The sequence below is a fragment of the Schistocerca gregaria genome, unplaced genomic scaffold, assembly GCF_023897955.1.
Source record: "Schistocerca gregaria isolate iqSchGreg1 unplaced genomic scaffold, iqSchGreg1.2 ptg000180l, whole genome shotgun sequence".
Classification (NCBI taxonomy): domain Eukaryota; kingdom Metazoa; phylum Arthropoda; class Insecta; order Orthoptera; family Acrididae; genus Schistocerca; species Schistocerca gregaria.
In genome coordinates, this window is record NW_026061730.1 from 11535698 (window position 1) to 11563348 (window position 27651).

At 47.6% G+C, this 27651-nt stretch overlaps 6 non-coding genes across 6 annotated transcripts; all 6 read right to left on the minus strand.

Annotated features, from left to right (window-relative positions):
- Positions 1 to 10986: 10986 nt before the first annotated feature.
- Trnat-agu (transfer RNA threonine (anticodon AGU)) lies at positions 10987 to 11060 on the minus strand. The gene has a single exon. It is a non-coding gene; the product is annotated as a tRNA-Thr (tRNA).
- A 4273-nt stretch (positions 11061 to 15333) lies between these two features.
- On the minus strand, positions 15334 to 15407 carry Trnat-agu (transfer RNA threonine (anticodon AGU)). Its single transcript has one exon. It is a non-coding gene; the product is annotated as a tRNA-Thr (tRNA).
- A 1375-nt stretch (positions 15408 to 16782) lies between these two features.
- Positions 16783 to 16856, minus strand: Trnat-agu (transfer RNA threonine (anticodon AGU)). Its single transcript has one exon. It is a non-coding gene; the product is annotated as a tRNA-Thr (tRNA).
- A 2836-nt stretch (positions 16857 to 19692) lies between these two features.
- On the minus strand, positions 19693 to 19766 carry Trnat-agu (transfer RNA threonine (anticodon AGU)). Its single transcript has one exon. It is a non-coding gene; the product is annotated as a tRNA-Thr (tRNA).
- Positions 19767 to 24040: 4274 nt separating this feature from the next.
- Trnat-agu (transfer RNA threonine (anticodon AGU)) lies at positions 24041 to 24114 on the minus strand. The gene has a single exon. It is a non-coding gene; the product is annotated as a tRNA-Thr (tRNA).
- Positions 24115 to 26960: 2846 nt separating this feature from the next.
- On the minus strand, positions 26961 to 27034 carry Trnat-agu (transfer RNA threonine (anticodon AGU)). The gene has a single exon. It is a non-coding gene; the product is annotated as a tRNA-Thr (tRNA).
- Positions 27035 to 27651: the final 617 nt, after the last annotated feature.

Consider the following 27651-nt stretch of genomic DNA (forward strand, 5'->3'; position numbering starts at 1 on the left):
GTAACGACGCTCAGGGGAGGGAACTCCGTAGTAGTTATGGCGGGCACTGCAGAAGTACATGCACCACTGTCGTTAACCGAAAGAAGGGAAGTGCTATTTGGTAAGACATCGCTGAGGGTCAGTTTTTGACGCTGTGTTAGATTGTTCCGAAGAACAAAAACACGGCGCGGACAATCTTGTCGGAAATGACCTGTCTCATTGCAAATATTGCACGTGCGCTCCTGACCAGAATACACAACATGTGCTTTATGGCCTGCAACGGATATATGGGACGGAATGTTGGCTTTCACCTCCATTTCAACGGATCTAATGCCATTAAAACATTGTATCTTGTATAGCTTCGACCATCTTTCGTTATAGATAGATTTAACTTCGCCATATTTAGATAGAGCGTCCTTGATCAACTGATTATCAATTTCAATTGGAACATTCAAAATCCCGACATTGGTGTACATGATATCAGCTTTTCGTACAGAGACATTACTTTTTGAACCGTCTCGATGAACAAATTCGACGGAATTACCCCATTTTGCAAGCAACTTATCGACTGTCACTGAGTTCAGAAATTTAACAAAAACACAGTATTTTTCAGCATCTAATTGCGTGGTATGAACAGAGTCAGAATTTATACCGATTACCTCAGTCAGCCAATCGTGGATTTCCAGCGCAGTGGGTTGGACCGGCCGTGTTTCTTTCTCGAACGAGAAGACTAAAGTATTCTTCCTGACGGTGTCAGACATGGTCGTCGGTTCCGACGAAATTCCGGCAACAACCGAAATTGCGGCGAAGCACGAGACGTGGAACGGACGAAAGCACTATAAAAACACTTATCAGAGACACCACTCAAAAAATAACAGCGAAAATGTACAGCTAACTTCACGTAAACACCAAACACCGGCGATAGCGCTAACGTACGCGGAGTAAACAACAAGCACGTCCGACCGCGGCGACGGCTAAAGCCAGAATGACGCCAACTGAGCTACAGCTACACACACGACCAAGCCTGGCTATTCTCCATTCTTTGCGACTCTGATGTGCACGGACACGATGGTTGGTTGGTTTGTAGCGGCGAAGGTACCAGAATACAAAGGCGCGGACACGTTCATATACACAAGAGTTCCAAGTAGTTTCGATGCTCTGGTATTACGAATGCAAATTCCGTCTGTTTTGAACGTCTTAAATTGAAAGGGCGGTCACAAATTGGTCCATTTCACTCCTTGTCCACAATCACACAGCACCTGAGGTAACAAGCACATCTCGAGCCCTATTGTGCTCTCCATTGTTCATGCCAACTCAGTGCCTCGCTCTTTGCTACTGTGTAAAACTCTTGTCGTCCAACTGCAAAACACTGGGACACAACAAGTTTCCGCGTCCCCATTGCACTGATCGTACTACGAAACGCTCCCCAAACTTGGCAATCACCCATGCAGATGACTTTTCCGACTTTACACGACGCTCACGCAACGCTCACGCTAGTGACAGCCTTATTTATAGTTCGACGTCGCGCCAAAGCGAATGAGCACATTTCGCCTACGGCTTAGGCCGCTCTTCTAGTGTGGCTGCTCTGTGTCTGCAGGCAGCGAGGGGCTGCAAGCTTCCTGTGTTCGCACCTATATCACCTGTGCTTCCTTGTCAGAGACAGACTATCGCAAAACATACAACTCACTCCATGAATTGATTGCTACGGCATCTGTTATCAGCAGTCACAACCAGCAACACCAGTAGCAGCCGACTGCACGCAAAGAATGGCAACGTGCAGTGGGATTTACGTGAAATCGGCGCAATTGTGGATGCTAATCGTTCGCTTGTATCTGCCTACACACCTCTGCCGGTTGGGAATTATTCCACTTGCATGGCAAGGTGCGCATGTAGGTGTGTTAAAAATTCTGGAGGCGCTGGGTATCGATCCCAGTACCTCTCGCACACTAAGCGAGCGCTCTACCATCTGAACTACGCCCACCCCCCCGATAACTAGTAGTGCTACATACAGTCATATCAACGTCACAGACCCTTGCACTCCCATTATTCCGCAGACAAACACTACTCTCTATGTATCAGTAAAGGTGTCTTTCAGGTTTCGTGCATTCTGTATCGAATCGTAGTTGGCCACAATGAAAGTGGCACGCATAACGTCGAAAATAGAGTTCAGACACCGCTCTGAGTAAGACGAACGTGTTGTCCACCTCTAGACTTCAATGACGTTAAGCCGTGATACCTAAGACAGATCTGCACTCGATGACACCACGATAACAGCCGGTCCCCACACTTACATCGTGCTCTCCTTATGACAGTATACATCATATCAGTCTGTGACGCTGGTTTTGCAACTTCTTGCGTGCGTTTATGTTCGCCCCGACCAACACATACCATGCACTGACCACAAAACATGGAGGAGCCAGGGCTTGAACCCGAGACCGTCCACACGCTAAGCGAACGATCTGCCAACTGAGCTACAGTTACACACACGACCAAGCCTGGCTATTCTCCATTCTTTGCGACTCTGATGTGCACGGACACGATGGTTGGTTGGTTTGTAGCGGCGAAGGTACCAGAATACAAAGGCGCGGACACGTTCATATACACAAGAGTTCCAAGTAGTTTCGATGCTCTGGTATTACGAATGCAAATTCCGTCTGTTTTGAACGTCTTAAATTGAAAGGGCGGTCACAAATTGGTCCATTTCACTCCTTGTCCACAACCACACAGCACCTGAGGTAACAAGCACATCTCGAGCCCCATTGTGCTCTCCATTGTTCATGCCAACTCAGTGCCTCGCTCTTTGCTACTGTGCAAAACTCTTGTCGTCCAACTGCAAAACACTGGGACACAACAAGTTTCCGCGTCCCCATTGCACTGATCGTACTACGAAACGCTCCCCAAACTTGGCAATCACCCATGAAGATGACTTTTCCGACTTTACACGACGCTCACGCAACGCTCACGCTAGTGACAGCCTTATTTATAGTTCGACGTCGCGCCAAAGCGAATGAGCACATTTCGCCTACGGCTTAGGCCGCTCTTCTAGTGTGGCTGCTCTGTGTCTGCAGGCAGCGAGGGGCTGCAAGCTTCCTGTGTTCGCACCTATATCACCTGTGCTTCCTTGTCAGAGACAGACTATCGCAAAACATACAACTCACTCCATGAATTGATTGCTACGGCATCTGTTATCAGCAGTCACAACCAGCAACACCAGTAGCAGCCGACTGCACGCAAAGAATGGCAACGTGCAGTGGGATTTACGTGAAATCGGCGCAATTGTGGATGCTAATCGTTCGCTTGTATCTGCCTACACACCTCTGCCGGTTGGGAATTATTCCACTTGCATGGCAAGGTGCGCATGTAGGTGTGTTAAAAATTCTGGAGGCGCTGGGTATCGATCCCAGTACCTCTCGCACACTAAGCGAGCGCTCTACCATCTGAACTACGCCCACCCCCCTGATAACTAGTAGTGCTACATACAGTCATATCAACGTCACAGACCCTCGCACTCCCATTATTCCGCAGACAAACACTACTCTCTATGTATCAGTAAAGGTGTCTTTCAGGTTTCGTGCATTCTGTATCGAATCGTAGTTGGCCACAATGAAAGTGGCACGCATAACGTCGAAAATAGAGTTCAGACACCGCTCTGAGTAAGACGAACGTGTTGTCCACCTCTAGACTTCAATGACGTTAAGCCGTGATACCTAAGACAGATCTGCACTCGATGACACCACGATAACAGCCGGTCCCCACACTTACATCTTGCTCTCCTTATGACAGTATACATCATATCAGTCTGTGACGCTGGTTTTGCAACTTCTTGCGTGCGTTTATGTTCGCCGCGACCAACACTTACCATGCAGTGACCACAAAACATGGAGGAGCCAGGGCTTGAACCCGAGACCGTCCACACGCTAAGCGAACGATCTGCCAATTTTTTTTTTGTTTTTTTTTTTTTTTTTGACTCGAACTCGGGACCTTTGCCTTTCGCGGGCAAGTGCTCTACCAACTTTTTTTTTTTTTTTTTTTTTTTTTTTTTTTTTTTTTTTTTTTTTTTTGTAAGGAACTTGGCAGCATGAGGCAGGCGGAGGCAAAGCGGGCAGGGGTCAAAATCTCGAGGCCTGGCCGCGATGTCTCCACCCAGTCCTGTTGCTGAGGCGTGTCTTTATCGTAGTTTTCAATAAGAAATTTTACATCTTGTGTATACGTAGATATATGCTGTTTTGCCTTCGAAATCCTGAACCAAAAGATGCTTCATTTGAAACAAAAAATTTATGTCATGCCGAGGCAATAGAGATTGAAGGTTATAGCTTTAGTGCTTTTTTTTTTTTTTTTTTTTTTCATCCACTGCTTCTCGGCAACCTAGCATACTTCTTTGTAATATATAATAAAGTTGTAGGAAGTAGTGGACCCTGAAGCTGTATATTATTTTTTTTAATTTCTGTTTAGTTTTTTTATTGTTATTATTATTATTTTTGTTTGTTTGTTATTTTTTTATTGTAAAAGAAAAATCTTCATGGAATGCGAAGAAGGAATTTTATGTTAAGGCACTAATTCCATAGCCTCCTTTCCTTCTTGAGATTAATAATAATAATAAAAAAGTATGTTCCCTTCCATGGAAACAAATGAGACTTCCTTCTCAGTCATAAAATGAATGTATAAGAAAACAATTTATCTTTAACCCTGCGATACTGGCTTTCGGCTTCGGCTTCTTCTGTGCAATAAACAAAATAGCCTTCTTTGCCAGCAGAGGATAAGTGATTGTAATATGAAACTGTAAAATTGTACTTCTCCCCAATTGTTTTTGTTTAAGCGTCGTTTCGCTTAAATAAACGATTTTTGTTTATCTCGTTGGCTTGTCAACCAATGCCCAGTCGCTCGAATACAATTTTAAGCATATTGCCGTAGTTTTTCTTGTGGTCTTTATATTTCAGGGCATTATAAAAAGCACACTTCAAGTACATGTAAAAATCAGTGGAATTGTCATTTCCCAGGTGATTAATTACGTAATTCACATAGTGTCCCATTAACCAATGGACCGAGTTGTTTTTTGCTGCTGGAAAATAGCAAGTCTGAGGCCTGAGGAATGTAACAGGGGGAAAATTTTCCACCGAAGATCTCGTAAGAAAAGCCAGTTGTTCCCTAATCCAATTACAGAGTTGTAGATTGCCACCGCACGTGAATCTGTGCACTAACGTGTCGATCAATTTACATTTGAGACATAGGTTCGTGTCGCTAACGCCGATTGCATGTAACCTTTCATTGGTGCTTACGGTCTCATTCACTGTTTTATACCACGCTGACTTGACGTCCGATGGTAGACCACGCATATTAATATTTTTCCATATGGCGTCCCAATCAGTGTGTGGGTATTTACTTTCCAATTTGTTTCTCCCCTCCATTTTCTTTCGATGGGACAGAATATCGCGGGCCGTGATCCGTCGTGAGTTGATGATGACACCGCCGAGATAGCTGAATTCCACAAAATATACACGAACGTACTGGAGCCGGTTATTTATTTTTTGCACATTCACCGGCGCCTGTAAACTGGCAGGCCTGACAACTTCAAATAATTTAGTTGTAATGCTATCAGCGTGGTCGCTAAGGATAGTGGCGGTCCTTTTTATAAAAAGCGCAGACGCCTTATTTCTGATGTCAACTAACCCCAAACCTCCATTCCTGGGATCTAAGGTCGCAGTTTTTGCGTCGACTCTGAATATATCCCCTCTCCAAAGATAGCTGGCAATGGTAGACATTATCTTTTTTCCAATCATTTTCGGTAGTGGGAAGATCTGTGCTATAAAGTAACTCCTGGAGAGAATGCAGTGGTTAATGAAAATCACCCTCTGAACTTGGTTCATGTTACGGTGGAGGTTTTCCCTTGTTGTTCCAAGAAGTTGTCCCGACGTATTTCTCCAATTGATAGCTGCCATTTTTAACGGACAAGGTGTCAGTGTTATTCCTAGTGCTTTGCATTGGGTGACCGTTGTGGCCCAGGCTAAGGTGGTATGTTGAAAACCCCGCAGGTTTAGGAGTTTGCTTTTGTTTGCGTTGACACCTGCTCCGCAGACTCTACAGTACTTTTTAATTAGCGTTTCCAATTTCAAAATGTCGTCGGGATTTCGCAGGACGACTCCGACATCATCGGCATAGGCGTTTATGACTGTTCGGTGACCAGATAATGTGATGCCAGTTAGAGTGGCATGAACACTGCGGAGGAAAGGTTCTAATGAAAGCACGAATAGGAACATGGAGAGGGGGCTTCCTTGAGGAACGCCGCGCCTGATCTGAATCTGCTTTGTCCTCTGGCAGTTAACTGATATACAAGCGCTGATGCCTGTTGCAACATTTCTGATCACACTTACGACTCGCTCATTAAAACCTATTTTGTTCAGTGTGGCACTAAGGAATCTATGATCCACACGATCAAATGCTTTCTGGAAGTCAATAAACATGATAGCACATTTTATGGTGGTCACAGCAGTGATTGCAATTATATCTCTATATTCAGCTATGCTTTTGAAAATGCTCTTGGTAGGCACACAGGACTGGTATGGACTTACTATCTTTTTGGCCAACTGTGAGAGTCTGTTGTTTAAAATTCTGCCGATGATTTTATAATCGGAGTTTAACAGGGAGATAGGACGAAAGTTGTTGAGGTTTCTTTTTGCAGCATTTTTTGGGATTAGTACTATTGTGCTCTCTTTAAAAACAGCAGGTAAATGCTTTCCCTGAAGCACCTCGTTCGTCATTCGGGTAAACATGTCACCAATCAGTGGCCAGTATCGTTTATAAAATTCAACAGGCAAACCATCCGGTCCCGGCGATTTCCTCAGAGGAGATTTGCAGATGATTCTGTGGATATCTTCGTTAGTACGCTCAACGAGAAGGTCTTCGTTTTCCTCGTCCGAGACCTGTGGAGCTATGTAACTAAGGAACTCATCGAAGGACTCTTCACATACCGGGTTGGCAGTGTATAGGTCTTCGTAATATTTGTGCACTGCATGGACGATGTCTCTCTGAGTCGTGAGTGTCTCGCCAGTTTCAGACTGAAGTCCATCAATGAAGGTGCGTCTCCTGTTTCTTTCGTGCTTCAGTAGATGGTACAAGGAAGCATGTTCATCCTCCACGACTGTCTTAGCCTTGGATTTTAATTTCAGACCCTCCATCTGCTGTCTTTTAAGACTGAGCAATTTGGCCTTAGTTTGCTTGATATCTGCCAGACGGACGTTGGAAGTGTTTGCCTGCTCATATAAATTTCGCAGCATGGTATAATAAAATTCTATGGAATTTTTCAAGTCTTTCGATCGTTGTACACTATACTGGATGAGAACTTTTCTCAGTTTAGGCTTTGCCCTGTTGCACCACCAGTCTAGTACTGAGACGTGTCTATCTGCAGAGCGGAGGCACAATGCCCACGCTTCTGTCAAACTTTCTTCTAATCCGTCGTCCTGCATCAGTGACGTATTAAGGTGCCATGAACTTCTAAAACGGCGAGTGGGTTGCGCAGTAAGGTTGATGGAAGCTAGCACGGAGCTATGATCAGAAAAGTAAACTGGAATCGTCTCTGCTTTAATGAAGGAGCTAACTAGACTTTGCGATATGTAGAGTCTGTCGATCCTGCTACGTGAGTGAGGACCTAGGAATGTAAATGCCACAAATGTGGGATACATTATTTCCCAAGCATCTTTAAGCTGTAAAACAGTGACGAAACGCTTCAGTTCATTGCAGTTATTAAAATTCGGAACCTGGTCTTTCTTATTTATCACACAATTAAAATCACCGCCTATTATAAGATCTTTTGGGTTTTTCCGTAATAAATAAATGATTTCTTCTTTATAGAACTGTGCTCTTTCCATTCTATTGGATGTGCCAGAAGGGGCATACAGATTGATAAGGGTAGAACCAAAGACTTTTATACCTATCGCTCTGCCGGAGTCCAACCTCTCGATATCCGAGACAGGAATCCCCTCCCTGACTAAAATTGCTGTACCGACGTTGGTGTCAAGTGAGACATTTAAAATCGCCAAATATCCAGGCACTGTAAGATTAGTCAGCACTACTTCCTGTAGGAAAGCAATGTCCGTCCCTGACTCATATAAATAATCCTTGAGCGCTGTAACTTTAGTCACGGATGTAATCCTGTTAATATTGATAGTCGTAATTGTATATGCCTGGGACATTTAGTTTGCATAAAAAGTAAATAAGTGATTAAAAAGATAACAAAATATTAATAATAAAAAAAAAAAGAGATGTGCAGCTTCTAGAAGGGAGAAACGACTCTGCTTAAACAAACATCTAAAAGAATAGTCAGTATTTGAAGCTCGGTAAACACTTCATCTGGTTCCTCTGAAATATGACTAAGACAGTAGTACAATTAGAAATGAAACTGGTTCAACAAAATCCTTTTTTTTTTTTTTCATCTTACAGCCTCATTTTGGTGCAGGATTCCGAACATCTCGGGTTTTAGTTTTACCGAGGGGCTTTGCATCACTAATGTCACTTGAAGGTACCTCCTTAGGTCTTTCCGTGATGATTTCATACAAGACGTTCTTGGCCGTCGCTTCCTCTTGTGCTGGTTGTTGTTTGCTTTGGTTACGGGAAGCTTTGAGATTAGGTTGCGGTTTGAGTCGGCGTCTTCGGACATCTTGGTTCAACGCGCCGTCATTCGGATTGTCTATCTTTACCACCGTTGTGACCGAAGCTGCCTCAACAGCGTCCTTTTTACGAGTGCCATTTCCTTGTTCTTCCGTCACTAGCTCCAGAGCACTGACTGAGTCGGCGGTTTGTGGGTCTGTAAGTTCTTGAGTTGGGTTCCGCTCCGTCACCTCTTGTGCTTCGGAGTGCGCCTCTTCCGTCTCCGCGACAATCGTTACTGCGTCCCCTCCGTGGACCGTTTGTACCTGTTCAGCCGCCGACAGCGGCCGGGTTGCCTCAGCGGCTGTCGTCACGTCAATACATGTACTGTTTGTTTCCTCGAGCACATCCGCATTACACTGCTTCTGCTTGCGGGTGGAAGGCGAATTACGGGCGGACTCGCCGTCCGAGCCGTCATCGGTCATTTCCAACGGTCGCTTCTTATTCTGGAGATCGCAATCGGGAACAGAAGGGTGTGATGTAACGACGCTCAGGGGAGGGAACTCCGTAGTAGTTATGGCGGGCACTGCAGAAGTACATGCACCACTGTCGTTAACCGAAAGAAGGGAAGTGCTATTTGGTAAGACATCGCTGAGGGTCAGTTTTTGACGCTGTGTTAGATTGTTCCGAAGAACAAAAACACGGCGCGGACAATCTTGTCGGAAATGACCTGTCTCATTGCAAATATTGCACGTGCGCTCCTGACCAGAATACACAACATGTGCTTTATGGCCTGCAACGGATATATGGGACGGAATGTTGGCTTTCACCTCCATTTCAACGGATCTAATGCCATTAAAACATTGTATCTTGTATAGCTTCGACCATCTTTCGTTATAGATAGATTTAACTTCGCCATATTTAGATAGAGCGTCCTTGATCAACTGATTATCAATTTCAATTGGAACATTCAAAATCCCGACATTGGTGTACATGATATCAGCTTTTCGTACAGAGACATTACTTTTTGAACCGTCTCGATGAACAAATTCGACGGAATTACCCCATTTTGCAAGCAACTTATCGACTGTCACTGAGTTCAGAAATTTAACAAAAACACAGTATTTTTCAGCATCTAATTGCGTGGTATGAACAGAGTCAGAATTTATACCGATTACCTCAGTCAGCCAATCGTGGATTTCCAGCGCAGTGGGTTGGACCGGCCGTGTTTCTTTCTCGAACGAGAAGACTAAAGTATTCTTCCTGACGGTGTCAGACATGGTCGTCGGTTCCGACGAAATTCCGGCAACAACCGAAATTGCGGCGAAGCACGAGACGTGGAACGGACGAAAGCACTATAAAAACACTTATCAGAGACACCACTCAAAAAATAACAGCGAAAATGTACAGCTAACTTCACGTAAACACCAAACACCGGCGATAGCGCTAACGTACGCGGAGTAAACAACAAGCACGTCCGACCGCGGCGACGGCTAAAGCCAGAATGACGCCAACTGAGCTACAGCTACACACACGACCAAGCCTGGCTATTCTCCATTCTTTGCGACTCTGATGTGCACGGACACGATGGTTGGTTGGTTTGTAGCGGCGAAGGTACCAGAATACAAAGGCGCGGACACGTTCATATACACAAGAGTTCCAAGTAGTTTCGATGCTCTGGTATTACGAATGCAAATTCCGTCTGTTTTGAACGTCTTAAATTGAAAGGGCGGTCACAAATTGGTCCATTTCACTCCTTGTCCACAATCACACAGCACCTGAGGTAACAAGCACATCTCGAGCCCTATTGTGCTCTCCATTGTTCATGCCAACTCAGTGCCTCGCTCTTTGCTACTGTGTAAAACTCTTGTCGTCCAACTGCAAAACACTGGGACACAACAAGTTTCCGCGTCCCCATTGCACTGATCGTACTACGAAACGCTCCCCAAACTTGGCAATCACCCATGCAGATGACTTTTCCGACTTTACACGACGCTCACGCAACGCTCACGCTAGTGACAGCCTTATTTATAGTTCGACGTCGCGCCAAAGCGAATGAGCACATTTCGCCTACGGCTTAGGCCGCTCTTCTAGTGTGGCTGCTCTGTGTCTGCAGGCAGCGAGGGGCTGCAAGCTTCCTGTGTTCGCACCTATATCACCTGTGCTTCCTTGTCAGAGACAGACTATCGCAAAACATACAACTCACTCCATGAATTGATTGCTACGGCATCTGTTATCAGCAGTCACAACCAGCAACACCAGTAGCAGCCGACTGCACGCAAAGAATGGGAACGTGCAGTGGGATTTACGTGAAATCGGCGCAATTGTGGATGCTAATCGTTCGCTTGTATCTGCCTACACACCTCTGCCGGTTGGGAATTATTCCTCTTGCATGGCAAGGTGCGCATGTAGGTGTGTTAAAAATTCTGGAGGCGCTGGGTATCGATCCCAGTACCTCTCGCACACTAAGCGAGCGCTCTACCATCTGAGCTACGCCCACCCCCCCGATAACTAGTAGTGCTACATACAGTCATATCAACGTCACAGACCCTCGCACTCCAATTATTCCGCAGACAAACACTACTCTCTACGAATCAGTGAGGGTGTCTTTCAGGTTTCGTGCATTCTGTATCGAATCGTAGTTGGCCACAATGAAAGTGGCATGCATAACGTCGAAAATAGAGTTCAGACACCGCTCTGAGTAAGACGAACGTGTTGTCCACCTCTAGACTTCAATGACGTTAAGCCGTGATACCTAAGACAGGTCTGCACTCGATAACAGCCGGTCCCCACACTTACATCTTGCTCTCCTTATGACAGTATACATCATATCAGTCTGTGACGCTGGTTTTGCAACTTCTTGCGTGCGTTTATGTTCGCCGCGACCAACACTTACCATGCACTGACCACAAAACATGGAGGAGCCGGGGCTTGAACCCGAGACCGTTCACACGCTAAGCGAACGATCTGCCAACTGAGCTACAACTACACACACGACCAAGCCTGGCTATTCTCCATTCTTTGCGACTCTGATGTGCACGGACACGATGGTTGGTTGGTTTGTAGCGGCGAAGGTACCAGAATACAAAGGCGCGGACACGTTCATATACACAAGAGTTCCAAGTAGTTTCGATGCTCTGGTATTACGAATGCAAATTCCGTCTGTTTTGAACGTCTTAAATTGAAAGGGCGGTCACAAATTGGTCCATTTCACTCCTTGTCCACAATCACACAGCACCTGAGGTAACAAGCACATCTCGAGCCCTATTGTGCTCTCCATTGTTCATGCCAACTCAGTGCCTCGCTCTTTGCTACTGTGTAAAACTCTTGTCGTCCAACTGCAAAACACTGGGACACTACAAGTTTCCGCGTCCCCATTGCACTGATCGTACTACGAAACGCTCCCCAAACTTGGCAATCACCCATGCAGATGACTTTTCCGACTTTACACGACGCTCACGCTAGTGACAGCCTTATTTATAGTTCGACGTCGCGCCAAAGCGAATGAGCACATTTCGCCTACGGCTTAGGCCGCTCTTCTAGTGTGGCTGCTCTGTGTCTGCAGGCAGCGAGGGGCTGCAAGCTTCCTGTGTTCGCACCTATATCACCTGTGCTTCCTTGTCAGAGACAGACTATCGCAAAACATACAACTCACTCCATGAATTGATTGCTACGGCATCTGTTATCAGCAGTCACAACCAGCAACACCAGTAGCAGCCGACTGCACGCAAAGAATGGGAACGTGCAGTGGGATTTACGTGAAATCGGCGCAATTGTGGATGCTAATCGTTCGCTTGTATCTGCCTACACACCTCTGCCGGTTGGGAATTATTCCTCTTGCATGGCAAGGTGCGCATGTAGGTGTGTTAAAAATTCTGGAGGTGCTGGGTATCGATCCCAGTACCTCTCGCACACTAAGCGAGCGCTCTACCATCTGAGCTACGCCCAGCCCCCCGATAACTAGTAGTGCTACATACAGTCATATCAACGTCACAGACCCTCGCACTCCAATTATTCCGCAGACAAACACTACTCTCTACGAATCAGTGAGGGTGTCTTTCAGGTTTCGTGCATTCTGTATCGAATCGTAGTTGGCCACAATGAAAGTGGCATGCATAACGTCGAAAATAGAGTTCAGACACCGCTCTGAGTAAGACGAACGTGTTGTCCACCTCTAGACTTCAATGACGTTAAGCCGTGATACCTAAGACAGGTCTGCACTCGATAACAGCCGGTCCCCACACTTACATCTTGCTCTCCTTATGACAGTATACATCATATCAGTCTGTGACGCTGGTTTTGCAACTTCTTGCGTGCGTTTATGTTCGCCGCGACCAACACTTACCATGCACTGACCACAAAACATGGAGGAGCCGGGGCTTGAACCCGAGACCGTTCACACGCTAAGCGAACGATCTGCCAACTGAGCTACAACTACACACACGACCAAGCCTGGCTATTCTCCATTCTTTGCGACTCTGATGTGCACGGACACGATGGTTGGTTGGTTTGTAGCGGCGAAGGTACCAGAATACAAAGGCGCGGACACGTTCATATACACAAGAGTTCCAAGTAGTTTCGATGCTCTGGTATTACGAATGCAAATTCCGTCTGTTTTGAACGTCTTAAATTGAAAGGGCGGTCACAAATTGGTCCATTTCACTCCTTGTCCACAATCACACAGCACCTGAGGTAACAAGCACATCTCGAGCCCTATTGTGCTCTCCATTGTTCATGCCAACTCAGTGCCTCGCTCTTTGCTACTGTGTAAAACTCTTGTCGTCCAACTGCAAAACACTGGGACACAACAAGTTTCCGCGTCCCCATTGCACTGATCGTACTACGAAACGCTCCCCAAACTTGGCAATCACCCATGCAGATGACTTTTCCGACTTTACACGACGCTCACGCTAGTGACAGCCTTATTTATAGTTCGACGTCGCGCCAAAGCGAATGAGCACATTTCGCCTACGGCTTAGGCCGCTCTTCTAGTGTGGCTGCTCTGTGTCTGCAGGCAGCGAGGGGCTGCAAGCTTCCTGTGTTCGCACCTATATCACCTGTGCTTCCTTGTCAGAGACAGACTATCGCAAAACATACAACTCACTCCATGAATTGATTGCTACGGCATCTGTTATCAGCAGTCACAACCAGCAACACCAGTAGCAGCCGACTGCACGCAAAGAATGGGAACGTGCAGTGGGATTTACGTGAAATCGGCGCAATTGTGGATGCTAATCGTTCGCTTGTATCTGCCTACACACCTCTGATGGTTGGGAATTATTCCTCTTGCATGGTAAGGTGCGCATGTAGGTGTGTTAAAAATTCTGGAGGTGCTGGGTATCGATCCCAGTACCTCTCGCACACTAAGCGAGCGCTCTACCATCTGAGCTACGCCCAGCCCCCCGATAACTAGTAGTGCTACATACAGTCATATCAACGTCACAGACCCTCGCACTCCAATTATTCCGCAGACAAACACTTCTCTCTACGAATCAGTGAGGGTGTCTTTCAGGTTTCGTGCATTCTGTATCGAATCGTAGTTGGCCACAATGAAAGTGGCATGCATAACGTCGAAAATAGAGTTCAGACACCGCTCTGAGTAAGACGAACGTGTTGTCCACCTCTAGACTTCAATGACGTTAAGCCGTGATACCTAAGACAGGTCTGCACTCGATAACAGCCGGTCCCCACATTTACATCTTGCTCTCCTTATGACAGTATACATCATATCAGTCTGTGACGCTGGTTTTGCAACTTCTTGCGTGCGTTTATGTTCGCCGCGACCAACACTTACCATGCACTGACCACAAAACATGGAGGAGCCGGGGCTTGAACCCGAGACCGTTCACACGCTAAGCGAACGATATGCCAACTGAGCTACAACTACACACACGACCAAGCCTGGCTATTCTCCATTCTTTGCGACTCTGATGTGCACGGACACGATGGTTGGTTGGTTTGTAGCGGCGAAGGTACCAGAATACAAAGGCGCGGACACGTTCATATACACAAGAGTTCCAAGTAGTTTCGATGCTCTGGTATTACGAATGCAAATTCCGTCTGTTTTGAACGTCTTAAATTGAAATGGCGGTCACAAATTGGTCCATTTCACTCCTTGTCCACAATCACACAGCACCTGAGGTAACAAGCACATCTCGAGCCCTATTGTGCTCTCCATTGTTCATGCCAACTCAGTGCCTCGCTCTTTGCTACTGTGTAAAACTCTTGTCGTCCAACTGCAAAACACTGGGACACAACAAGTTTCCGCGTCCCCATTGCACTGATCGTACTACGAAACGCTCCCCAAACTTGGCAATCACCCATGCAGATGACTTTTCCGACTTTACACGACGCTCACGCTAGTGACAGCCTTATTTATAGTTCGACGTCGCGCCAAAGCGAATGAGCACATTTCGCCTACGGCTTAGGCCGCTCTTCTAGTGTGGCTGCTCTGTGTCTGCAGGCAGCGAGGGGCTGCAAGCTTCCTGTGTTCGCACCTATATCACCTGTGCTTCCTTGTCAGAGACAGACTATCGCAAAACATACAACTCACTCCATGAATTGATTGCTACGGCATCTGTTATCAGCAGTCACAACCAGCAACACCAGTAGCAGCCGACTGCACGCAAAGAATGGGAACGTGCAGTGGGATTTACGTGAAATCGGCGCAATTGTGGATGCTAATCGTTCGCTTGTATCTGCCTACACACCTCTGCCGGTTGGGAATTATTCCTCTTGCATGGCAAGGTGCGCATGTAGGTGTGTTAAAAATTCTGGAGGCGCTGGGTATCGATCCCAGTACCTCTCGCACACTAAGCGAGCGCTCTACCATCTGAGCTACGCCCACCCCTCCGATAACTAGCAGTGCTACATACAGTCATATCAACGTCACAGACCCTCGCACTCCCATTATTCCGCAGACAAACACTACTCTCTATGAATCAGTGAGGGTGTCTTTCAGGTTTCGTGCATTCTGTATCGAATCGTAGTTGTCCACAATGAAAGTGGCACGCATAACGTCGAAAATAGAGTTCAGACACCGCTCTGAGTAAGACGAACGTGTTGTCCACCTCTAGACTTCAATGACGTTAAGCCGTGATACCTAAGACAGGTCTGCACTCGATAACAGCCGGTCCCCACACTTACATCTTGCTCTCCTTATGACAGTATACATCATACCAGTCTGTAACGCTGGTTTTGCAACTTCTTGCGTGCGTTTATTTTCGCCGCGACCAACACTTACCATGCACTGACCACAAAACATGGAGGAGCCGGGGCTTGAACCCGAGACCGTTCACACGCTAAGCGAACGATCTGCCAACTGAGCTACAGCTACACACACGACCAAGCCTGGCTATTCTCCATTCTTTGCGACTCTGATGTGCACGGACACGATGGTTGGTTGGTTTGTAGCGGCGAAGGTACCAGAATACAAAGGCGCGGACACGTTCATATACACAAGAGTTCCAAGTAGTTTCGATGCTCTGGTATTACGAATGCAAATTCCGTCTGTTTTGAACGTCTTAAATTGAAAGGGCGGTCACAAATTGGTCCATTTCACTCCTTGTCCACAATCACACAGCACCTGAGGTAACAAGCACATCTCGAGCCCTATTGTGCTCTCCATTGTTCATGCCAACTCAGTGCCTCGCTCTTTGCTACTGTGTAAAACTCTTGTCGTCCAACTGCAAAACACTGGGACACAACAAGTTTCCGCGTCCCCATTGCACTGATCGTACTACGAAACGCTCCCCAAACTTGGCAATCACCCATGCAGATGACTTTTCCGACTTTACACGACGCTCACGCTAGTGACAGCCTTATTTATAGTTCGACGTCGCGCCAAAGCGAATGAGCACATTTCGCCTACGGCTTAGGCCGCTCTTCTAGTGTGGCTGCTCTGTGTCTGCAGGCAGCGAGGGGCTGCAAGCTTCCTGTGTTCGCACCTATATCACCTGTGCTTCCTTGTCAGAGACAGACTATCGCAAAACATACAACTCACTCCATGAATTGATTGCTACGGCATCTGTTATCAGCAGTCACAACCAGCAACACCAGTAGCAGCCGACTGCACGCAAAGAATGGGAACGTGCAGTGGGATTTACGTGAAATCGGCGCAATTGTGGATGCTAATCGTTCGCTTGTATCTGCCTACACACCTCTGCCGGTTGGGAATTATTCCTCTTGCATGGCAAGGTGCGCATGTAGGTGTGTTAAAAATTCTGGAGGCGCTGGGTATCGATCCCAGTACCTCTCGCACACTAAGCGAGCGCTCTACCATCTGAGCTACGCCCACCCCCCCGATAACTAGTAGTGCTACATACAGTCATATCAACGTCACAGACCCTCGCACTCCAATTATTCCGCAGACAAACACTACTCTCTACGAATCAGTGAGGGTGTCTTTCAGGTTTCGTGCATTCTGTATCGAATCGTAGTTGGCCACAATGAAAGTGGCATGCATAACGTCGAAAATAGAGTTCAGACACCGCTCTGAGTAAGACGAACGTGTTGTCCACCTCTAGACTTCAATGACGTTAAGCCGTGATACCTAAGACAGGTCTGCACTCGATAACAGCCGGTCCCCACACTTACATCTTGCTCTCCTTATGACAGTATACATCATATCAGTCTGTGACGCTGGTTTTGCAACTTCTTGCGTGCGTTTATGTTCGCCGCGACCAACACTTACCATGCACTGACCACAAAACATGGAGGAGCCGGGGCTTGAACCCGAGACCGTTCACACGCTAAGCGAACGATCTGCCAACTGAGCTACAACTACACACACGACCAAGCCTGGCTATTCTCCATTCTTTGCGACTCTGATGTGCACGGACACGATGGTTGGTTGGTTTGTAGCGGCGAAGGTACCAGAATACAAAGGCGCGGACACGTTCATATACACAAGAGTTCCAAGTAGTTTCGATGCTCTGGTATTACGAATGCAAATTCCGTCTGTTTTGAACGTCTTAAATTGAAAGGGCGGTCACAAATTGGTCCATTTCACTCCTTGTCCACAATCACACAGCACCTGAGGTAACAAGCACATCTCGAGCCCTATTGTGCTCTCCATTGTTCATGCCAACTCAGTGCCTCGCTCTTTGCTACTGTGTAAAACTCTTGTCGTCCAACTGCAAAACACTGGGACACAACAAGTTTCCGCGTCCCCATTGCACTGATCGTACTACGAAACGCTCCCCAAACTTGGCAATCACCCATGCAGATGACTTTTCCGACTTTACACGACGCTCACGCTAGTGACAGCCTTATTTATAGTTCGACGTCGCGCCAAAGCGAATGAGCACATTTCGCCTACGGCTTAGGCCGCTCTTCTAGTGTGGCTGCTCTGTGTCTGCAGGCAGCGAGGGGCTGCAAGCTTCCTGTGTTCGCACCTATATCACCTGTGCTTCCTTGTCAGAGACAGACTATCGCAAAACATACAACTCACTCCATGAATTGATTGCTACGGCATCTGTTATCAGCAGTCACAACCAGCAACACCAGTAGCAGCCGACTGCACGCAAAGAATGGGAACGTGCAGTGGGATTTACGTGAAATCGGCGCAATTGTGGATGCTAATCGTTCGCTTGTATCTGCCTACACACCTCTGCCGGTTGGGAATTATTCCTCTTGCATGGCAAGGTGCGCATGTAGGTGTGTTAAAAATTCTGGAGGTGCTGGGTATCGATCCCAGTACCTCTCGCACACTAAGCGAGCGCTCTACCATCTGAGCTACGCCCAGCCCCCCGATAACTAGTAGTGCTACATACAGTCATATCAACGTCACAGACCCTCGCACTCCAATTATTCCGCAGACAAACACTACTCTCTACGAATCAGTGAGGGTGTCTTTCAGGTTTCGTGCATTCTGTATCGAATCGTAGTTGGCCACAATGAAAGTGGCATGCATAACGTCGAAAATAGAGTTCAGACACCGCTCTGAGTAAGACGAACGTGTTGTCCACCTCTAGACTTCAATGACGTTAAGCCGTGATACCTAAGACAGGTCTGCACTCGATAACAGCCGGTCCCCACACTTACATCTTGCTCTCCTTATGACAGTATACATCATATCAGTCTGTGACGCTGGTTTTGCAACTTCTTGCGTGCGTTTATGTTCGCCGCGACCAACACTTACCATGCACTGACCACAAAACATGGAGGAGCCGGGGCTTGAACCCGAGACCGTTCACACGCTAAGCGAACGATCTGCCAACTGAGCTACAACTACACACACGACCAAGCCTGGCTATTCTCCATTCTTTGCGACTCTGATGTGCACGGACACGATGGTTGGTTGGTTTGTAGCGGCGAAGGTACCAGAATACAGAAGGCGCGGACACGTTCATATACACAAGAGTTCCAAGTAGTTTCGATGCTCTGGTATTACGAATGCAAATTCCGTCTGTTTTGAACGTCTTAAATTGAAAGGGCGGTCACAAATTGGTCCATTTCACTCCTTGTCCACAATCACACAGCACCTGAGGTAACAAGCACATCTCGAGCCCTATTGTGCTCTCCATTGTTCATGCCAACTCAGTGCCTCGCTCTTTGCTACTGTGTAAAACTCTTGTCGTCCAACTGCAAAACACTGGGACACTACAAGTTTCCGCGTCCCCATTGCACTGATCGTACTACGAAACGCTCCCCAAACTTGGCAATCACCCATGCAGATGACTTTTCCGACTTTACACGACGCTCACGCAACGCTCACGCTAGTGACAGCCTTATTTATAGTTCGACGTCGCGCCAAAGCGAATGAGCACATTTCGCCTACGGCTTAGGCCGCTCTTCTAGTGTGGCTGCTCTGTGTCTGCAGGCAGCGAGGGGCTGCAAGCTTCCTGTGTTCGCACCTATATCACCTGTGCTTCCTTGTCAGAGACAGACTATCGCAAAACATACAACTCACTCCATGAATTGATTGCTACGGCATCTGTTATCAGCAGTCACAACCAGCAACACCAGTAGCAGCCGACTGCACGCAAAGAATGGGAACGTGCAGTGGGATTTACGTGAAATCGGCGCAATTGTGGATGCTAATCGTTCGCTTGTATCTGCCTACACACCTCTGCCGGTTGGGAATTATTCCTCTTGCATGGCAAGGTGCGCATGTAGGTGTGTTAAAAATTCTGGAGGCGCTGGGTATCGATCCCAGTACCTCTCGCACACTAAGCGAGCGCTCTACCATCTGAGCTACGCCCACCCCCCCGATAACTAGTAGTGCTACATACAGTCATATCAACGTCACAGACCCTCGCACTCCAATTATTCCGCAGACAAACACTACTCTCTACGAATCAGTGAGGGTGTCTTTCAGGTTTCGTGCATTCTGTATCGAATCGTAGTTGGCCACAATGAAAGTGGCATGCATAACGTCGAAAATAGAGTTCAGACACCGCTCTGAGTAAGACGAACGTGTTGTCCACCTCTAGACTTCAATGACGTTAAGCCGTGATACCTAAGACAGGTCTGCACTCGATAACAGCCGGTCCCCACACTTACATCTTGCTCTCCTTATGACAGTATACATCATATCAGTCTGTGACGCTGGTTTTGCAACTTCTTGCGTGCGTTTATGTTCGCCGCGACCAACACTTACCATGCACTGACCACAAAACATGGAGGAGCCGGGGCTTGAACCCGAGACCGTTCACACGCTAAGCGAACGATCTGCCAACTGAGCTACAACTACACACACGACCAAGCCTGGCTATTCTCCATTCTTTGCGACTCTGATGTGCACGGACACGATGGTTGGTTGGTTTGTAGCGGCGAAGGTACCAGAATACAAAGGCGCGGACACGTTCATATACACAAGAGTTCCAAGTAGTTTCGATGCTCTGGTATTACGAATGCAAATTCCGTCTGTTTTGAACGTCTTAAATTGAAAGGGCGGTCACAAATTGGTCCATTTCACTCCTTGTCCACAATCACACAGCACCTGAGGTAACAAGCACATCTCGAGCCCTATTGTGCTCTCCATTGTTCATGCCAACTCAGTGCCTCGCTCTTTGCTACTGTGTAAAACTCTTGTCGTCCAACTGCAAAACACTGGGACACAACAAGTTTCCGCGTCCCCATTGCACTGATCGTACTACGAAACGCTCCCCAAACTTGGCAATCACCCATGCAGATGACTTTTCCGACTTTACACGACGCTCACGCTAGTGACAGCCTTATTTATAGTTCGACGTCGCGCCAAAGCGAATGAGCACATTTCGCCTACGGCTTAGGCCGCTCTTCTAGTGTGGCTGCTCTGTGTCTGCAGGCAGCGAGGGGCTGCAAGCTTCCTGTGTTCGCACCTATATCACCTGTGCTTCCTTGTCAGAGACAGACTATCGCAAAACATACAACTCACTCCATGAATTGATTGCTACGGCATCTGTTATCAGCAGTCACAACCAGCAACACCAGTAGCAGCCGACTGCACGCAAAGAATGGGAACGTGCAGTGGGATTTACGTGAAATCGGCGCAATTGTGGATGCTAATCGTTCGCTTGTATCTGCCTACACACCTCTGCCGGTTGGGAATTATTCCTCTTGCATGGCAAGGTGCGCATGTAGGTGTGTTAAAAATTCTGGAGGTGCTGGGTATCGATCCCAGTACCTCTCGCACACTAAGCGAGCGCTCTACCATCTGAGCTACGCCCAGCCCCCCGATAACTAGTAGTGCTACATACAGTCATATCAACGTCACAGACCCTCGCACTCCAATTATTCCGCAGACAAACACTACTCTCTACGAATCAGTGAGGGTGTCTTTCAGGTTTCGTGCATTCTGTATCGAATCGTAGTTGGCCACAATGAAAGTGGCATGCATAACGTCGAAAATAGAGTTCAGACACCGCTCTGAGTAAGACGAACGTGTTGTCCACCTCTAGACTTCAATGACGTTAAGCCGTGATACCTAAGACAGGTCTGCACTCGATAACAGCCGGTCCCCACACTTACATCTTGCTCTCCTTATGACAGTATACATCATATCAGTCTGTGACGCTGGTTTTGCAACTTCTTGCGTGCGTTTATGTTCGCCGCGACCAACACTTACCATGCACTGACCACAAAACATGGAGGAGCCGGGGCTTGAACCCGAGACCGTTCACACGCTAAGCGAACGATCTGCCAACTGAGCTACAACTACACACACGACCAAGCCTGGCTATTCTCCATTCTTTGCGACTCTGATGTGCACGGACACGATGGTTGGTTGGTTTGTAGCGGCGAAGGTACCAGAATACAGAAGGCGCGGACACGTTCATATACACAAGAGTTCCAAGTAGTTTCGATGCTCTGGTATTACGAATGCAAATTCCGTCTGTTTTGAACGTCTTAAATTGAAAGGGCGGTCACAAATTGGTCCATTTCACTCCTTGTCCACAATCACACAGCACCTGAGGTAACAAGCACATCTCGAGCCCTATTGTGCTCTCCATTGTTCATGCCAACTCAGTGCCTCGCTCTTTGCTACTGTGTAAAACTCTTGTCGTCCAACTGCAAAACACTGGGACACTACAAGTTTCCGCGTCCCCATTGCACTGATCGTACTACGAAACGCTCCCCAAACTTGGCAATCACCCATGCAGATGACTTTTCCGACTTTACACGACGCTCACGCTAGTGACAGCCTTATTTATAGTTCGACGTCGCGCCAAAGCGAATGAGCACATTTCGCCTACGGCTTAGGCCGCTCTTCTAGTGTGGCTGCTCTGTGTCTGCAGGCAGCGAGGGGCTGCAAGCTTCCTGTGTTCGCACCTATATCACCTGTGCTTCCTTGTCAGAGACAGACTATCGCAAAACATACAACTCACTCCATGAATTGATTGCTACGGCATCTGTTATCAGCAGTCACAACCAGCAACACCAGTAGCAGCCGACTGCACGCAAAGAATGGGAACGTGCAGTGGGATTTACGTGAAATCGGCGCAATTGTGGATGCTAATCGTTCGCTTGTATCTGCCTACACACCTCTGATGGTTGGGAATTATTCCTCTTGCATGGCAAGGTGCGCATGTAGGTGTGTTAAAAATTCTGGAGGTGCTGGGTATCGATCCCAGTACCTCTCGCACACTAAGCGAGCGCTCTACCATCTGAGCTACGCCCAGCCCCCCGATAACTAGTAGTGCTACATACAGTCATATCAACGTCACAGACCCTCGCACTCCAATTATTCCGCAGACAAACACTTCTCTCTACGAATCAGTGAGGGTGTCTTTCAGGTTTCGTGCATTCTGTATCGAATCGTAGTTGGCCACAATGAAAGTGGCATGCATAACGTCGAAAATAGAGTTCAGACACCGCTCTGAGTAAGACGAACGTGTTGTCCACCTCTAGACTTCAATGACGTTAAGCCGTGATACCTAAGACAGGTCTGCACTCGATAACAGCCGGTCCCCACACTTACATCTTGCTCTCCTTATGACAGTATACATCATATCAGTCTGTGACGCTGGTTTTGCAACTTCTTGCGTGCGTTTATGTTCGCCGCGACCAACACTTACCATGCACTGACCACAAAACATGGAGGAGCCGGGGCTTGAACCCGAGACCGTTCACACGCTAAGCGAACGATATGCCAACTGAGCTACAACTACACACACGACCAAGCCTGGCTATTCTCCATTCTTTGCGACTCTGATGTGCACGGACACGATGGTTGGTTGGTTTGTAGCGGCGAAGGTACCAGAATACAAAGGCGCGGACACGTTCATATACACAAGAGTTCCAAGTAGTTTCGATGCTCTGGTATTACGAATGCAAATTCCGTCTGTTTTGAACGTCTTAAATTGAAAGGGCGGTCACAAATTGGTCCATTTCACTCCTTGTCCACAATCACACAGCACCTGAGGTAACAAGCACATCTCGAGCCCTATTGTGCTCTCCATTGTTCATGCCAACTCAGTGCCTCGCTCTTTGCTACTGTGTAAAACTCTTGTCGTCCAACTGCAAAACACTGGGACACAACAAGTTTCCGCGTCCCCATTGCACTGATCGTACTACGAAACGCTCCCCAAACTTGGCAATCACCCATGCAGATCACTTTTCCGACTTTACACGACGCTCACGCTAGTGACAGCCTTATTTATAGTTCGACGTCGCGCCAAAGCGAATGAGCACATTTCGCCTACGGCTTAGGCCGCTCTTCTAGTGTGGCTGCTCTGTGTCTGCAGGCAGCGAGGGGCTGCAAGCTTCCTGTGTTCGCACCTATATCACCTGTGCTTCCTTGTCAGAGACAGACTATCGCAAAACATACAACTCACTCCATGAATTGATTGCTACGGCATCTGTTATCAGCAGTCACAACCAGCAACACCAGTAGCAGCCGACTGCACGCAAAGAATGGGAACGTGCAGTGGGATTTACGTGAAATCGGCGCAATTGTGGATGCTAATCGTTCGCTTGTATCTGCCTACACACCTCTGCCGGTTGGGAATTATTCCTCTTGCATGGCAAGGTGCGCATGTAGGTGTGTTAAAAATTCTGGAGGCGCTGGGTATCGATCCCAGTACCTCTCGCACACTAAGCGAGCGCTCTACCATCTGAGCTACGCCCACCCCCCCGATAACTAGTAGTGCTACATACAGTCATATCAACGTCACAGACCCTCGCACTCCAATTATTCCGCAGACAAACACTACTCTCTACGAATCAGTGAGGGTGTCTTTCAGGTTTCGTGCATTCTGTATCGAATCGTAGTTGGCCACAATGAAAGTGGCATGCATAACGTCGAAAATAGAGTTCAGACACCGCTCTGAGTAAGACGAACGTGTTGTCCACCTCTAGACTTCAATGACGTTAAGCCGTGATACCTAAGACAGGTCTGCACTCGATAACAGCCGGTCCCCACACTTACATCTTGCTCTCCTTATGACAGTATACATCATATCAGTCTGTGACGCTGGTTTTGCAACTTCTTGCGTGCGTTTATGTTCGCCGCGACCAACACTTACCATGCACTGACCACAAAACATGGAGGAGCCGGGGCTTGAACCCGAGACCGTTCACACGCTAAGCGAACGATCTGCCAACTGAGCTACAACTACACACACGACCAAGCCTGGCTATTCTCCATTCTTTGCGACTCTGATGTGCACGGACACGATGGTTGGTTGGTTTGTAGCGGCGAAGGTACCAGAATACAAAGGCGCGGACACGTTCATATACACAAGAGTTCCAAGTAGTTTCGATGCTCTGGTATTACGAATGCAAATTCCGTCTGTTTTGAACGTCTTAAATTGAAAGGGCGGTCACAAATTGGTCCATTTCACTCCTTGTCCACAATCACACAGCACCTGAGGTAACAAGCACATCTCGAGCCCTATTGTGCTCTCCATTGTTCATGCCAACTCAGTGCCTCGCTCTTTGCTACTGTGTAAAACTCTTGTCGTCCAACTGCAAAACACTGGGACACAACAAGTTTCCGCGTCCCCATTGCACTGATCGTACTACGAAACGCTCCCCAAACTTGGCAATCACCCATGCAGATGACTTTTCCGACTTTACACGACGCTCACGCAACGCTCACGCTAGTGACAGCCTTATTTATAGTTCGACGTCGCGCCAAAGCGAATGAGCACATTTCGCCTACGGCTTAGGCCGCTCTTCTAGTGTGGCTGCTCTGTGTCTGCAGGCAGCGAGGGGCTGCAAGCTTCCTGTGTTCGCACCTATATCACCTGTGCTTCCTTGTCAGAGACAGACTATCGCAAAACATACAACTCACTCCATGAATTGATTGCTACGGCATCTGTTATCAGCAGTCACAACCAGCAACACCAGTAGCAGCCGACTGCACGCAAAGAATGGGAACGTGCAGTGGGATTTACGTGAAATCGGCGCAATTGTGGATGCTAATCGTTCGCTTGTATCTGCCTACACACCTCTGCCGGTTGGGAATTATTCCTCTTGCATGGCAAGGTGCGCATGTAGGTGTGTTAAAAATTCTGGAGGCGCTGGGTATCGATCCCAGTACCTCTCGCACACTAAGCGAGCGCTCTACCATCTGATCTACGCCCACCCCTCCGATAACTAGCAGTGCTACATACAGTCATATCAACGTCACAGACCCTCGCACTCCCATTATTCCGCAGACAAACACTACTCTCTATGAATCAGTGAGGGTGTCTTTCAGGTTTCGTGCATTCTGTATCGAATCGTAGTTGTCCACAATGAAAGTGGCACGCATAACGTCGAAAATAGAGTTCAGACACCGCTCTGAGTAAGACGAACGTGTTGTCCACCTCTAGACTTCAATGACGTTAAGCCGTGATACCTAAGACAGGTCTGCACTCGATAACAGCCGGTCCCCACACTTACATCTTGCTCTCCTTATGACAGTATACATCATACCAGTCTGTAACGCTGGTTTTGCAACTTCTTGCGTGCGTTTATTTTCGCCGCGACCAACACTTACCATGCACTGACCACAAAACATGGAGGAGCCGGGGCTTGAACCCGAGACCGTTCACACGCTAAGCGAACGATCTGCCAACTGAGCTACAGCTACACACACGACCAAGCCTGGCTATTCTCCATTCTTTGCGACTCTGATGTGCACGGACACGATGGTTGGTTGGTTTGTAGCGGCGAAGGTACCAGAATACAAAGGCGCGGACACGTTCATATACACAAGAGTTCCAAGTAGTTTCGATGCTCTGGTATTACGAATGCAAATTCCGTCTGTTTTGAACGTCTTAAATTGAAAGGGCGGTCACAAATTGGTCCATTTCACTCCTTGTCCACAATCACACAGCACCTGAGGTAACAAGCACATCTCGAGCCCTATTGTGCTCTCCATTGTTCATGCCAACTCAGTGCCTCGCTCTTTGCTACTGTGTAAAACTCTTGTCGTCCAACTGCAAAACACTGGGACACAACAAGTTTCCGCGTCCCCATTGCACTGATCGTACTACGAAACGCTCCCCAAACTTGGCAATCACCCATGCAGATGACTTTTCCGACTTTACACGACGCTCACGCAACGCTCACGCTAGTGACAGCCTTATTTATAGTTCGACGTCGCGCCAAAGCGAATGAGCACATTTCGCCTACGGCTTAGGCCGCTCTTCTAGTGTGGCTGCTCTGTGTCTGCAGGCAGCGAGGGGCTGCAAGCTTCCTGTGTTCGCACCTATATCACCTGTGCTTCCTTGTCAGAGACAGACTATCGCAAAACATACAACTCACTCCATGAATTGATTGCTACGGCATCTGTTATCAGCAGTCACAACCAGCAACACCAGTAGCAGCCGACTGCACGCAAAGAATGGGAACGTGCAGTGGGATTTACGTGAAATCGGCGCAATTGTGGATGCTAATCGTTCGCTTGTATCTGCCTACACACCTCTGCCGGTTGGGAATTATTCCTCTTGCATGGCAAGGTGCGCATGTAGGTGTGTTAAAAATTCTGGAGGCGCTGGGTATCGATCCCAGTACCTCTCGCACACTAAGCGAGCGCTCTACCATCTGAGCTACGCCCACCCCCCCGATAACTAGTAGTGCTACATACAGTCATATCAACGTCACAGACCCTCGCACTCCAATTATTCCGCAGACAAACACTACTCTCTACGAATCAGTGAGGGTGTCTTTCAGGTTTCGTGCATTCTGTATCGAATCGTAGTTGGCCACAATGAAAGTGGCATGCATAACGTCGAAAATAGAGTTCAGACACCGCTCTGAGTAAGACGAACGTGTTGTCCACCTCTAGACTTCAATGACGTTAAGCCGTGATACCTAAGACAGGTCTGCACTCGATAACAGCCGGTCCCCACACTTACATCTTGCTCTCCTTATGACAGTATACATCATATCAGTCTGTGACGCTGGTTTTGCAACTTCTTGCGTGCGTTTATGTTCGCCGCGACCAACACTTACCATGCACTGACCACAAAACATGGAGGAGCCGGGGCTTGAACCCGAGACCGTTCACACGCTAAGCGAACGATCTGCCAACTGAGCTACAACTACACACACGACCAAGCCTGGCTATTCTCCATTCTTTGCGACTCTGATGTGCACGGACACGATGGTTGGTTGGTTTGTAGCGGCGAAGGTACCAGAATACAAAGGCGCGGACACGTTCATATACACAAGAGT